At 41.0% G+C, this 14812-nt stretch overlaps 1 protein-coding gene across 2 annotated transcripts in view; it reads right to left on the minus strand.

Moving 5' to 3' along the window:
• Positions 1-8276, minus strand: part of TRPM1 (transient receptor potential cation channel subfamily M member 1) — a 91458-nt gene extending 83182 nt beyond the window's left edge. The window contains exons 1-2 of one of the 2 annotated variants that reach the window (XM_048317656.1): positions 8147-8276; positions 5809-5874 (exon numbers count right to left, since the gene is read on the minus strand). The gene's annotated coding sequence lies outside the window, so the exon portion shown is untranslated. The remainder of the gene's footprint in view (positions 1-5808; positions 5875-8146) is intronic. The other variant, XM_048317655.1, reaches the window with a different exon arrangement.
• Between the last annotated feature and the right edge of the window lie 6536 nt (positions 8277-14812).

A 14812-nucleotide genomic window follows, 5' to 3' on the forward strand; every position in this document is an offset into this window, starting at 1 on the left:
CAGCTCCTATAATAGCAAATGGAAGCTGCCACTTTTCTTCAATTCAGGTTCTTGTTGCCTCAAATGACTTTTCAAAAACTGAAGCAGATAAAGTCTCTCATCCAGCATAGAAGACTATCTAATTCAATCTTGGCATTTATGGGGATCTAGCCCATGGTTAATGGCTATTTATGAAAAGTCAGGCCTCAATGGTATATTACATTCCATGGCCCCATGTACAGTAATTTACTTCACATGCAAATTGCCGACTAATGGAATTAGAGAGCTAGTGACAGCTTCTTGCTGTCCTCAGAGGGGCAGAGCTGAAACCAGGACACTGGATTCCTTCACTATGGCATCACATTCAACTTCCAACCAAGCTGAAGGGGCTGGTGGCACATTTAGGATCACTTGGGAGCAGTCTGACAAATCAGGCTCTTGTCTCATCCCAGGATTCTGCAAATGGATAGGTCTTCCAAGCTAAGAAAAGAAAATTGATTTCTTGACTTGTGTTGCTTTAAAACATGGGGAGGTAAAAACCTGAATTCTAAAAAATAGGACAATGAATATAATGATAAGAAAAGATTATATGCAGACTGAACTTCGTAACTGTTTTAGGGACACTAGAACAGAATAAGCAAATTGTTACTCTGGATCCAAAGCTAAGCCTCTAAAAACATTCTATGATTTCACGCCTACTTTAAGGATAATGACAACAAATTAATTACAATCTCCTTCAGCCTCAGCACACCTGGAAGTGACTTTCCTTTTAGACACTTTGCAACTTTTTAACTCTCACTTTGTAACTCTTTGCAGTCCTCATAGTCGTAGTAATAAAATAAATTAGATGACAGAAAGGATTACACTGCTCTTTTTGTGATTATTTTATAAACCAGCTTTGCTGAATCTTTTTCCATTTTCTATGCATCATCAGCCCTGAGAAAGGACTTCTTACTGGAGTAAAACTTGTCTATGTGACAAAGCACTTCCTTGTCCTAAAGTAAGCCTCGACTGACAAATGATAAACTGACAGTATTCACCTTGGCTGACCATTACGATCAGTTTGTCTGAATAATCAGGTCAAGATTTTTTCTTCATTTTCCCTATGTTTTCATTATTTTCCAAGCACTGTGTTTCCATTCAAACAACCACATGTCATAAATAAAATGCCTTTAAACATTTTCTGTTAAATACTGTTTGGAATGTTTTTCCCTATGTCTAAAACAGTCTAAAATTGTCTGTAAATCCATACAGTTACTTTTGCTCTGTAATAAAAATGGAATGCTAACTCTGTTATTGGAACCACAAACTGGAGCCAGAAGGGAGCACCAAGAGTCTGTTGAGCTGGGCAGACTGGAAAGATGCTGGAGGCCTCCTGGGTGTGAGCAGGGTGATCCAAAATGCAAACCAGACTGATTTCAGAGGTAGAATTGCCATTGGTGGTGGCCCCCCACTGCCCCTCACTGAAGATGGGATTCAGGCTGGGTGACTTTAATGTATACTGCATAAATACAGGCAGAAATCAGCTTCAGCCTCACAATTCTAAAAGCAAATGGGATTTTGACAGAGATTTCAATGAGAACAGGATCTCAGAAGAATTACATGAGGTTTTGTCTTCATTTCATTTGATTTGAGTAAAATCGTAATTTCAGTATTCAATACACCACTTCTGTCAATGCATTACCATGTCTCAAACAAAGCTAGTGAAATAAATTCAGAACATTTCCATATCTATGAGCAACTAAAGGCTGTAAGAAAGAATGTGTCTTACTTAGCTAGTAACAAGAGGACTTGAAAGGTTAGCGAAGAAAAAGAGAGAGCGAAAGAATTACAGCATAAGCAAAATGAGTAATTTAATGACAAGTAAATACGGAAACCTTGAACTGCCCCACTGGATACCAACCCACAAAACTCCACTGATGTGAGAACTAAAAGAATGAGGTTGTTGCTCTGGAAGATGCTTATTTCTGCTTCCCACCACAAGCCAGTATCTGCAACTAGTGACAAAAACCTGTTCCCTGGTTGGGTAACCAAGGAACGTATGAAGAGCAGATGTGCTGGAAACTCTGCTAATATTCAACATACCAAATGATGAAACAAGGCTTCTTACTGTGCTTCATCATTCCCATGGTAGAAGAAGCAATTGGTTCTTATCAGGAGATAAGTGAATTGCTATCAAAAAACGGGACAGACTTCCCTGAGATACTCTGGTAATGTATCAATTCTCTAATTCATAGCACTGGGTTCAGCTGCAAAGTCCCAAGCACAGAATGCCCAGTCCTGCACCCACCATGTGGGATCCATGGGAAATGCTCTGTACTGGGTGGGATCCACGAGGGCTCCCACTCACGCCCTTTCGGGTGCCACCGGCGCCACCTGGTGCTGCTTTGCAGCGCGCGTTTCCTTGGGAAAGCACAGGATTGTCTCAGGGAGTATTGTCCGTCCTCCCTCCAGAAATATAACCATGGCTAATATTTAATACATTGGTATGCAGGAAAAGTCAAATATGTTAATCTTTACTCACAATTAATTTCCCAGAAGAGGTTTAAAAACCTCTCAGTATGAAAAGGAATTTAATTGGCCAGCAACATTTCCTAAACCCTGATGTACTGGTATTATACACCATCATGTTGGCTCTGATTGTGAAAAATGCTTTTCAAATGAAAAAAGTAAATAAAATACACAAAACAAATTTGGACCAGTTAGCAATAATGCTAACTGTAACCTAGAGAAGACCCAGAAATGTGCATGTGAATACATTTTGGTGCCAGAAGAACAAGACAATATGAAGGATGAGTTAGCTGCAAGATAACTGGAAAGATTAAGATGAAGAACAGATTTCAGTGTGAAGTAAGGGACTGAGAATTGGATATTCTCTTCCTGTCCCTGATTTTCTACGGGACCACGTGCAAGTCATCCCATATCTTGAATATCTTGGTTTCTCTACCTGAATAAAAGAAGCAATCATATAAACCTATGCAAAGACACTGAATTCTATTATATTTGTAAATTCAGTTGGAGTTCTTAGACAGATACAAATATGATTATGGTTTGCAAAGTGCTTGAGCAAACAATCCCCACATTTTTAAGAAACATTCTCAGCTGTACTGACAAGCCCACAGTTCTTTATGGTAATGGGTTCAAAGTTTTGCTAGATGTTTTAAGTACTTTCCCAACATTAATGATCTTTTACAGAAGAGAAGAGAAAGGGAAACCTCAGCTGAACTCTGAAGGATGCTAACTTAAAAGGGGTGGCTACAAAACCCAAACACCTCATAGTTCATCACCAGAAGAAAGAAAAGAGACGAGAAATACAAATACAATATTATGATCCCCCTTCTCTGCATTATAACTCTACCACTTAGAGGTTTCTTTATTTCAGTTAAATTTGCCCCTGACAGATGATGCAGTCCAGAAACAACTCTAGCACACATCAGCAAGCAATAAATCAGCATGTTCTAGGTGGCCTTGTCTGACAGAGCTTAGCACCTATCAGTGTATTGCTGGTCCCTGTTTACTGCCATTGCATAACTCACTGAGTCCTGTGACATCCCAGTGAGTTTTGTCATGATGCTGCATGTTTTCTGATTGTAGTGTTTTACCTCAGGTTGACCAGTGTTTGTTAAGAAAGGTACATTAAAGCAGTGAAACCTAATTAAATTGGAGGAGATTTGAAAACACCATTTAGGAGAAAAATCCATTGCTCCCATCTGCCTACCAAGCATTAGGTAAAAAAGCAACTGTGCTTTTTGCTGCCAACCTCTGTAGAAGAAGGGGGCAGCCCCTTAAGGTTTTCACTGATTTCCAGGGGATTGCCAACAGGAGTTGCTGTAGTGCTCATGCCAGAGAAAGACACCACTACATACTCTCACTCACAGGCTGTCAGGAGCACCTCATCCCTCTTATCTGTTGATCATGACATCAGCTGCAGTTCATGCTCAGTGGTGAGATGTGCCAAGTTAACCACTGGAAACAAAAAGCTTCTGGGCAGCTACAGATCAGTGCTCTACCAGCAACACTGAGACTGGAGAGCCACCAGCCTGCCATGCCCCCCCTGACAGTGAGAGGCAAAGAGAAGTTACTTGTGACAGACCCACTACCCAGATCTTAGTCCAGGAATTTTAGAACTCCCACCTTTATCAGTTCCATCAGTGGGAGGCTCTCCATTTCTGCTAGGAACAATACCTTCCAGCTGACCAACTCCTGCCACCCAGATCTTCAGAGATCTGCCAAATGATGGTGGACTTTCTTTACTGTGACTTAAATTTCAGAAAGTAACACTGATGAAGACGACGACTTCCCTTTTCCCTCCTTCACAGGCAGTATCTTAATCTTTTCAAAGTAAGGATCACATGAGTCAGCCATCTCTCTCCTGACTACAGAGTTGCAGAGATACCAATAAAAACAAAAACTTTCCAAACCACGAATGCTGACATCAAATGAGCAAAGCAAGACAATCAAACACTACAATCCCAGCTGACCTTGCAGTAATAGGATCACACCAAGATTAGTCAATGTCATAGATTAAGCCCAGTGGAGTAAACTAATCTTTTTGCAGTCAGCTAAGACTATATGTTTACTCACTAAGATGGGAAAAACTCAGGAGTGTAAAATGTGTATTAGCTGGAACAGACAATCCAAACTGCAGCTACATGAATGTTTAGCACGATTACTGCTGCAACACTGACTTTAAGGTGCCTTCAGAAAGGAAAAACTCTTTAAACAGGTTTTTAAACTATATTGTGTGACTTAAGAAACTCTTCGACTCTACCGCTTCACATTTAGGCAGTCAACTTTTTGTTTGAGCAAAGCAGTGCAGAGAGCTTCCAGAAGAGGCATCCTACACACCACCACAAAGATGACTTGCAGGCAGCGGGACAGCCTTCCTTTGGTTGGCAGAGCAATAATCCATTCGGACTGCAAACAACAGGAAGCTCTGAGCTGTGGCAGCTCTGAGAAGGAACAGCACAACCACTGTGCTTCCCTGCCCATGAACATTACAGCTAGTGACGGCTTATGTGCACCGTCCCAGCACACTGCTGCCCTGCATCAGCCCCTGAGCACCACAATCACAGCTCACTGCAGCACAGGTGTTTGGGGTTTGTGGTTTGTTTCCTGCTGAGCACCACAGAACCATGACTTGTCCAACCAGTAAGAGTAATGGCATTTGTCCATCTGTGCTCAGGGACTGAGGCAGAGCTGGAGGCATTTTCTTCCTCACAGGAAGCCCCTTCCTGGTGCATACATTACACTTCCCTAGAAAATGTGATTACGAGTCTGCACACCTTTACGAACTACCCATGCTGCCATCTCAGTCCCAGCTGTTCACAGTCATTTTTTCAGACTTCTCTCCTTCACCTCCCCTAATTAAAATGCATTCCAGGGTCTCCAGTTTGAATTTTCATCAAAATATCGTATGACTGAAAGAGGGGAACTGGGGGAATACACAGAAATAAACAATGTTTTGGCAGGGCTTCCTCACATTCCTTTGTTCTACTCATGGAAACAATCACAGCCCAGTGTCCCAGTGTACCTGGGAAAACTGGGTAACCCAGATGCTGAGCTGACATCAGACACTGTTTTACTGAAGGCACAGTGTAAGTGCCACCAAAACCAGGCTGTGCAAACCTCTGGACAGTCACCACTACAGAAGCACCAGAACAGCAATGTTCCTGCCTGCAAGGCAGAGAACCATGTGCCACACCATCATACTATGCTACTGCTGCTGAACTTACCAAGCTGTCTCAACAGATACAAGTGCAAAATTTCAAATTAACACATCCACTTTGTTGCATACATACATACACATATATCTAAGTCAATATATACCTGATTATTAGTGCACCTGAAGTAGCTTTCCCCACATGTCCTCAAAAAATTTCATCTTCATGTGCTCTAGAACAACAGAATTATGATGAAATGAAGGCTTCATGAAATATTTTATAAGCAGGTACTGTCTTGAGAGAAAATTTGTAAATAATGAAATCCAAGACTAGTTTTACAGAAGATGAAGAAAACTTCTTGACTATGAAAACAAATTCTACTTCATTAAGAAGTACTCTCTTGTACTGTACAGAAGAACATTTCAGATTTTTTCTCCCCTTAGCAATTACTACAGTTTTTGGGGCCCAATCCTTACAGGTGTTAAATTCTCCACATAAAATTTACCATAGTTCAGAAACAAAAGCAGTGCATATTTTAGGATTTAGGGAGAGCTAAGCATAGATTGTCTTTATGCCAGCCCTCAGCAGTAGGCTGAATTCCACCTTTAATGAAGTTGATATGAACTAGGCTTTTCCAGGATCTGTAGGTTTAGGGCCTAGTGTTAAATTAGAAAACTGTTGTTATATTGTTTCACTGCGGCCAACTAATTCTCAGCATACATACGTTTGAATCAGATTTTTGACATTTGTTTTTGGAAGAAACAAGCAGATTAAACAGAACTCAGTGAACACTGAAGACCTATTTTATCAGGACACCTCTAGTTGTAACTGTGAATGAAAAAAATTTCCAAACTGAACAAGGAAGAAACACGGTCATATGGCAACTTGAACCACTGGTATTTTTCAGATGAAAACTTGGCCTCAGCTTGATGCAAAAGGTTTTAAATTAGTTGTGATGGCAAGTAGCTTCAAGCAAGTCTGACAACTGGCTTGAATGGAGACAAGACTGAAAGCAAGCATTTGTATCTTTGAACACATACTTATGCAATTAGTCCTGATGACTATATCCCTGATTGACTCCATTTGCAGACACTTTCCTTGATAATGCATTACTCTTGCTTAGCTTAACCCATATTTTATCCAAGGTGTCCTTGCAAGATGGACTCTTGGAAGAACTATGTTTGCCCACAACTTAACTTTTGAACATTTAATTTCCAAACTTGTGTGGTCCGATGAAAGAAGGCACATGTTGGTATCATTCAATTTGCTGTTACTAGCAGAAAACTGTAAATGAAGCAAGATTTCTGCAGCAAAATTAACAAGAAATTTCAAGTAGAAAAGTACTTTGAAGAATTTCCCATTGACACCCCTGAAACTGGCAACTAGGGCTGCAAAGAGAATGTCTGAGCTGTAGTTTATATTTATGACACACATGGTTCATGATTACCCAGCAAAAGAGTAAGTCCTCACAAACTACAGCAGATGACCATAAGACTGAGGTTTTATTGCTGCCATTGAGCTCTCTTTGGAGTTGCTACATCCACATTCATTAGTGCCTCCCAGCTGCTGTGCACTGAGTCCCTGCAAAACTCCCAAGCTCTCATCCCAGGAACAGTCAGGGGTAGGCAATTTCTCACCTCAGCCACTCAAGGCCCAACTGATGACTAAGTCCACTGCCAAGCTCCATTTCAGCAGCCACATAATCAATACAGATATGAAGAAAGCTACTGTATTGATCTAATTTGGTTTTCTGTTATGCGTTCATCTCAAAGTAACTGTGACCATAACAGATTCCAGTGTGGTTGGTAAAGTAAGGTGAACTGCAAATGTTCAGAGCTCTATCCCTTTGCTTCAGATCAAGGAGCACTGAAGAGAAAATCATGACAGTGGAACAAAAATAACACCAGTTAAACAAAATCAGTTAATTTGGAACCTTTGCCTTGCATCATGCTTACAGCATCAGGCATTTTTCATTCATCATCTGTTTCTTCTACTGTTCTGTGTATCAGCAATGTTTTTCTGTCCTACAAGTATAATGAGTACTAAAACCCCTGAATTTCGATAAAGCATTTAACAACTACATAGCAAAACATATATGTACCACTGTATTTTCTCCTCAAACATCTGACAGACGGCTAAAAATTGACTTGCATTATTAATTTTGAAGAAAACGAATCCCTCTCTTCTATTAAATACAAGAGAATGTCTTGATATACAAAAATATTATTGTCTTTTAAAAAGTGCTCAGATTTAAACTCCTTAGGGTGAAGGAGTATCAGAAGAGATGCTGGAAGAGATAACCACCTTTTGGGAGAAAACCACATGCAGCTTTCATCTCCCTGAAGGCAGAATGAGCCTTTTTTAGCTTTCTGCTTTGCGAAAGATCTTTGCCCGAAGCAAACAGCCACTAGAACAGTGGTAGAAAAGACAACCACATTTATTTTCTCACCTGCACCCAATCTGCACCCATTTATCTTACTGGTAGAAAAATGAGAAGCACCTACCTCGTCAGACTTGAAGAAAGCACCACATCCTTGGGGTGTGTGTTAGTTAGACATAGCAAGATAAAGTTCACTCTAAAATCAAAGTATTCGCCATAGCCTTTAGCATGCAGAGGTTCTTTTAGCTCTGGTAGAGGATGTACAAATGTCCACTCAGGGTATTACTAAAGGCTAATTCCTAATTCCCTTGAGTAAGCCTGCTTGCTGCTATGGACTACTACAGGCTTTATTCCTATTAGAGATTTACCGGTTGCCAAAGGTGACAGTGCTGTGTCACAGATAATCATGAAAGTGATATGGTAAAGGGTTTCTGAAAATTTAGCTTTGAGTAAAAAGATCCAAATTTTAAGTCTGTAGCTGTTTAAGCCTGAGAACAAAGCAGGTATTTATGTTTCACTTTTCCAGCATTAGCTGATAGGCAATAAGGTCACATACCCCTTCCACTCACAAGCTGAACTGCCACTCAAAGAATCAATGACAGCAGATGGGAGCAGGCTGATACCACTCCCCAGATGGCAGCAATTATGAGAAGGTCAAGCCATGTCAGAAAAATCAGTGCTTGTATTCAGTGTTCAATTTTGGGTGTAGGCCATCTAATCTTTTCTAACCACATAACTTAAGAGCCAAGGCTGGTTACCTAACAAGGAGACAAATCCCAGGAGGGGTTAACACCTGTAACTCATCGACAGCAGGAACAAGAACAACAGTACTGACTGGAGATGTTGTTTGATGTTCCCGATACTTTAAAAAAAACCAATACCTTGCAACCCAGCTGCAACCAAAATGAAACTCTCATAAACTAGCTGGAATTGTCACTAGTCAGTAAGGCATTGTCCAAGGCCTATGTGAGCATAGGCATGAATTTAATGACATTCTGCATCACAGACTTTGTTTCTGTAAGGGAAAATCTGTATTTTATGTAAATTTTGACAGAAACATAAATGAGGCATTTTTGGCGTAGGCTGACTTCTCCCTTTGTGGAGTATGTTGTTCAAACGAACTATATTGTGACATTTAGCTTAGGTAACACAAAGCAATCCTTGCAGGACAGAGTGCCAGATAAGAAGCTGCCTTGCAAATAAACTTTTTATTTTGTTTTTATTTGTAAGAAAAAAAGATTGATGTAATGGGCAGATGAGTTTCCAAAGAGGTGACAAGAGAGCTGCAGAAGTTCTCCAATTCTATCAGTAACCACTGAGTTCTTGCCTAAAATGCACAGAATAACACCCTTGTATAACTGAAATTACTCTGTGGCCTGCTACTTTTGAAACAATGCTTTCGTTTCCATTTTTCATAACTAGTAAGCCATTTTAAATTAATCCACTTTGTAATTATCTTATCTAGCTTCGACTAAACCAACTTCAGAACCTTATTTTCTGCACAGCAGCACATGCCATAAAAGACAGCATTATACAGATGTACACTGTTCTAAACGTAACTGGCTTCAGTAGTTCTGTGTGTCCTAAGAACAACCAGAAAGGTCGTAATTAATGCAACCACAAGCAAACCTTTAATTATCCTTTACACTTTATGCATCCTGGAAGTGGTTGTTCCCACCTGGTTTCTCACAGTCCCGATGACACACACCGAGTCACTCCGGTTCAGGCACGTTTCCTTTTCTTGCCCGATCTGCCTTGTGTGCAGCCAAGCTTCCCCACAGCATTCCCCGCAGGAGGCTCCGGCAGATGGCGTGAGCAGGCCGCCTGCGAGCAAGCAAACATAGCTCTGCAGAGGGCCGGCGAGCTGGCTCCGCACATCAGGCAGCTTTTCTTTCCACCGTCACAGTTTGACAGGGGTATGAATTCCCTACTTAAGTATTTACCAGTCCCAGACGTCACTAAACTGCAGAAACATGGATCTATCTTCACCTAAAAGAAAGGTGAAGTGACACATTTCATTGAGGCCAGTCTGGCAGCAACTCCAAAAGACAAAGAAACAGGTCAGAACACATCTAGTTCATACCCCAGAACGAGACTCAAGAAGGACAAGGGTTATGGGAGAGGGAAGAGGATCAATAACCTGAATTTCCAGAGGATCCTGAACTTTCTATTGCAGAATGAGACAAAGCTTCAAACAGTGAAGAGGAAGTAACATGTTCTCTGAAAGCTTTAGCTCCTTGGTTGCATCCTCAGCTACAGGAATCCTTTTCCTAGGGTGCTGGCTAACAGTGCAGTATGTGCCAAATACAATGGTAATTTCTAATCTGCTCTTCCTCAGAGTCTTTAATAAAGATCATAAACAGAAAAAAAATCTTGCTGGAACACTGGCCATTAAAGCAAGTCTCTGAAAATGGGAGCTAACATCAGTCAAAAATACTATGTCCCTCTACCTAGCTAAAGTTGAGACTGTGTAACAGGTTCAATCAGATACTGCGACCCAAAAGATGTCTTTTCAACTCCCTATACAGAATTAACCATAGCCCTGCTCTTCATACTGCTTAATTTTACCTCCCTTTTAGACCTGCTGGGGGCCATACACCCAGACAGTGACTGCCCAAGAGCAACTGTGAAGGCTGGAAGGTCAAGAGCAAGATGTGGCCAACAGGCTACACATCACTGGCCTGAAAAACTCTTATAGCTGAAGGCAGAGTCTAACACATCCATTTATTTTTCACAGAAGCAGACTATGAACCAGACTCTTGGGGATAGTTTGTCAAACTAATTTTCAGGTAATGTAATGTTCTGAGAATTTTACTTTTACTACCATCAAAATTCTACCAGCTGGTGAGGAAAATGCTGTACTCACTGAAATGAGAGTAAAGCAACTACAATCAGTTGAGACAGTTCGTGGATACTGGTCTATTTGAACTACATGCTGTTAGGCTGTCAGCAATGTAAAAGTAATTGATGTAGCAAAATCTAGACAATAATAAATTAATAAAGTAGATAAAAATTATTAAAAACAAGCTACTGTTACAACAAAACTACATTTTACAGGACCAAAACAAGAGCTCTGGCTAAGAATCTACTGCCCCTCTAAGGGGCTCGGACACAAAGGAAACTGCTGAAGCCAGTATCATTAGCAGCATCTTGTTAGAAAATTAGACTTAGACTTGGTAATAAGAGAGCCTTAAAACTATTATTACTACATTAACTTCTGGAAAATAAGGAGATTTATAGCTACCATAAAAGACGATTGCTTCACTGCTATTGTAAGCAGTATCGAACCCAGACATTAAACTACAACTAACCTGAAAAATACAAGATTTTGACTGAGGCTTTGCTTTTAATTAGTTCAACTAAAAAAAACAACCAATCAAAAAAGAGAAAAAAAAGGAGAAAAAGAGAATGAGATGAACATTCATTTTTGGGTTTGGTTAGTGTTCAGAGACTCAGAGAATGCTCACCCACTGCTTAGGATGCTGGGCAAAAAGGTAATTAAATAGATTCATATCCGTATGGCAATTGACTTGGCAAATGCTCAAAGTCCCAGAGCATTTGCCAATTCCCAGCAAGGCTTTCAGAATGTTCTAGTTCCCATTCTGGCCCATCAACCTTCCCCCAGCTATTCTTCCTCCTTACCAGAAGGCAAGCAGGTGCTTCACTGTATCGGGCAATTCCTAAGCCAGAGCCATCTCTGCGAGCAAACCCTACTGACACAACCACACAATCTTACTTCCGAAATCCAGGGCTACCTTCTAGGCAGCCAGCCCACATACCAGCTCTCCCGCTCAGTGCTTTTGTTCTTAAGCTTGATTAGGGGAGAAGAATTTTTAAGTCCCTGTCTTCCTCATCTGCTGTGAACAGATCCTGCGAAGGTTCAGGGTGTTCCAAGCAGAACAAAGCCAGAGCACACCGTGTTCTTAACACCTTCACTGGGGCCCATGTCACAGCACAGTCTGGCAGATATGCTGGCACAGAGCCACCATCTTTTCTAAAAGGGTCCAAAGAACAATCAGGCAAAGGCAAATAAACGTTCTCCTTTTGTAAAGGGTCTTCCTAAGGGACAGCTTCCACTTGCCTATCCTTTCATGCTGCCAACATAGTACAGACGGAGCAGGCATAAAAGGAAAGCTGATCTCACAGTCACTTTCAACTACTGTGATGCCTTTGTTGGAAATGGGGTGGGGTGAGGATTCTGAGATGTCTTGAGGGGTTTTGGGAGGCTTGGGCAACAACTGATGCCTTTTACGTAAGCACTGAGTCAATTTCTTAACACTAAACTTGAATAGGATGGGCCTCTCCTGGCAGCTTGGCCATTTCAAATGGCTGACACAGCAAACATGGACACAGGCAATGGATTGTTTGCTCCTTTTCCTCCCTGTAAGATCCTTCCCAGCCACCATGTATGGCACTGCTGCAGGACAGCTTTCCCTGCTATCCTGAGCACAGTCCAGTAACACAGGTAAGTCATGCATAGGATATATGGTGTGATGCTTGTCCTCATCTCCTCTAGTAACTCATGATTGAGCTCAAAAGTAGTAGTGTAAACCAGAGAGGAAAAAATAGCTCTGCCTCCTGCACATTAATTAGCTTTCAGATCTCTGCAGTGTATCTCTTTGGACAACTCCAGAAGTCTTAATCTATGTTAGGAACTAACTGAAGTTGTGAGGAAAGATTCTCACCCATTTACCCAAGGAAAAGGCACATGAGAAGAAAGAAGTCAAGTAATGCACAACACACTGGTGGCTTCTGAGCATCCCACTAACAGTTCAGATGCCAGAGGTCTGCCAGGGACAGTATTACAGGACACCATGTTGTTATCTATGTCAGACATGAGATATTCTCTATGTAACCGTAAATCTTCCTAGCTGCTGAAGCTGTCTAGAATCATAGAAGCAGATTCATAGAAGCAACTTCAGTCATCTTGCCCCTTGCTGGGTTGTGGATCTTGTGTTCTGCTTCTTACTGTGTTCTGCTGTGTCACAGTAGGGGCCAAAACTGACATTCTAAAAAACATGACTAACAATTAAAAGGCAAAGAGAATAGAGAAGGGAATCCAACTGACAATGTTTTCCTCCTAAGATGACACTTTTACTTTAACAATGTTACACAGAAGTTACTGCAATAAAAAAGTTCTACTGTGACTAGTACAAGAATTAGAAGAGGAAAAAAAAGCATCCTCATTTGAAGTGGTTAAACTCATTGCTTCATGATTTCAGCTACACAACTAACTAACTGACTATTTTAGCCATGAGCTGTGGCTGAAATGGGATAATTATGAATGCTGGCAGGCCCACTTATATAGAGGAAACAGACTTCTGCACCTTTTTGTATACAGTTTGTAATCCAAAAATGAAACAGATGACTGTGTGCAAAGCCTGATTTGCCTGATCTCACACCGATGTCAGTTCCAAAACCAACATTTCTTTCATTCAAATTCCTTGAACAGGGACCTACTTTCCATATTGTATTCAGAACTAAAAAAATTGGAATAAACATAAGAATACTGTAGAGCAGGTGTTGTGCAGCTCAAGATCTTTGTTTCTACTGGGATAGGTGGGGTTTTGTACTTTAACTGTGCTGTTAAGAAGTTTACATGAGTCACTGCCTCACCTCTTTCCTGCCTTATAATATACCAGCAGGCATGTGGGGGGGTGGACCACGTGTGTAGTAAAAGGAAACTTGAAGAGTCCCTGCAGAGATACCAGTGCAGCTGGAGACATTTCTAGTCTTGATTTTGAATGACAATATATAGAGAGGAAAACAGATAATACTAACGAATACCAGAAAACCCAAATGAGGAACTAAACAAAAGTACTCCAGCTAATCTGAGTGCTGGCACTCCCAACAGTTATTTGAATAAGGCAGAATAAATAATCAGCCAATTTTTTTTTTTTTACATTAATCTCCTGGGAGGGGGAAGCAGGAAGGGAATGTAAGTTGTCTTTGTGGAATGTTGTCAGATGAGAATTAAAATTCCAGTCTTTACTGAGGCCTCTTCTGGAATGTGCAAAACACTGGGTACATTCCCCTCATGCACATACACACTTTGTGTTTTATTTTTCCATGGCATGCTGCTTTAAAGGCTCACAGCTGCATTCTTACTCGGTTTCTCAGTAATCTGGGTACATAAACACAGTGATACCCAAAGCTGCCCTCCTCACCCTGGTACCTTGGCTGAAATAGAAGCTGTTTCACCCAGGCATGAGACACATCTGAAAGTCCATGCTGGGACTAGAAGCAAACTGACGTATAGGGTCATCTTGAGGTTTAGTCTGCTGCCTCCACCAAAAGCTTCTCAAACATGCTACCAATGATGGCTTAGCAAATCTTCAGTGGTCAGCAGTGGCACAGTGTGAGGTCCAACAACTCTAATTTCACTTTCAAATAGTTAGAACTTGGCTTATGCACTAAACCACCACTGTTAATATTAACCATCTATCACACTGTTGATTGCAGCTGCCACCCAAAGCACTTACCTTTCACAAACAATAGGATATTCTTTGCAGGGACAGAAGAGGAGGAGGAGGAGGAGAGGAGAAATGCAATTTTTCTTGCCATGGCAATTTCCCAGAAAATGCTCTCTGAACATCACAGACAAGGCAGGCCTGTAGAGGGGACAAACACATCCCTTCAGAAGAGGACAGTTCATAACAGAATGATACAAATGGTTTTCCTAATGCCAAATAAACAAACTATACAGGCCAGTCATTGTAGGCAACTATTCAATAAATCATAAAACCACACTGTGCAATAATGAAGTCAGATGCCGATTATTTAAGTCTTT

The sequence above is a fragment of the Corvus hawaiiensis genome, chromosome 13, assembly GCF_020740725.1.
Source record: "Corvus hawaiiensis isolate bCorHaw1 chromosome 13, bCorHaw1.pri.cur, whole genome shotgun sequence".
Lineage (NCBI taxonomy): Eukaryota > Metazoa > Chordata > Aves > Passeriformes > Corvidae > Corvus > Corvus hawaiiensis.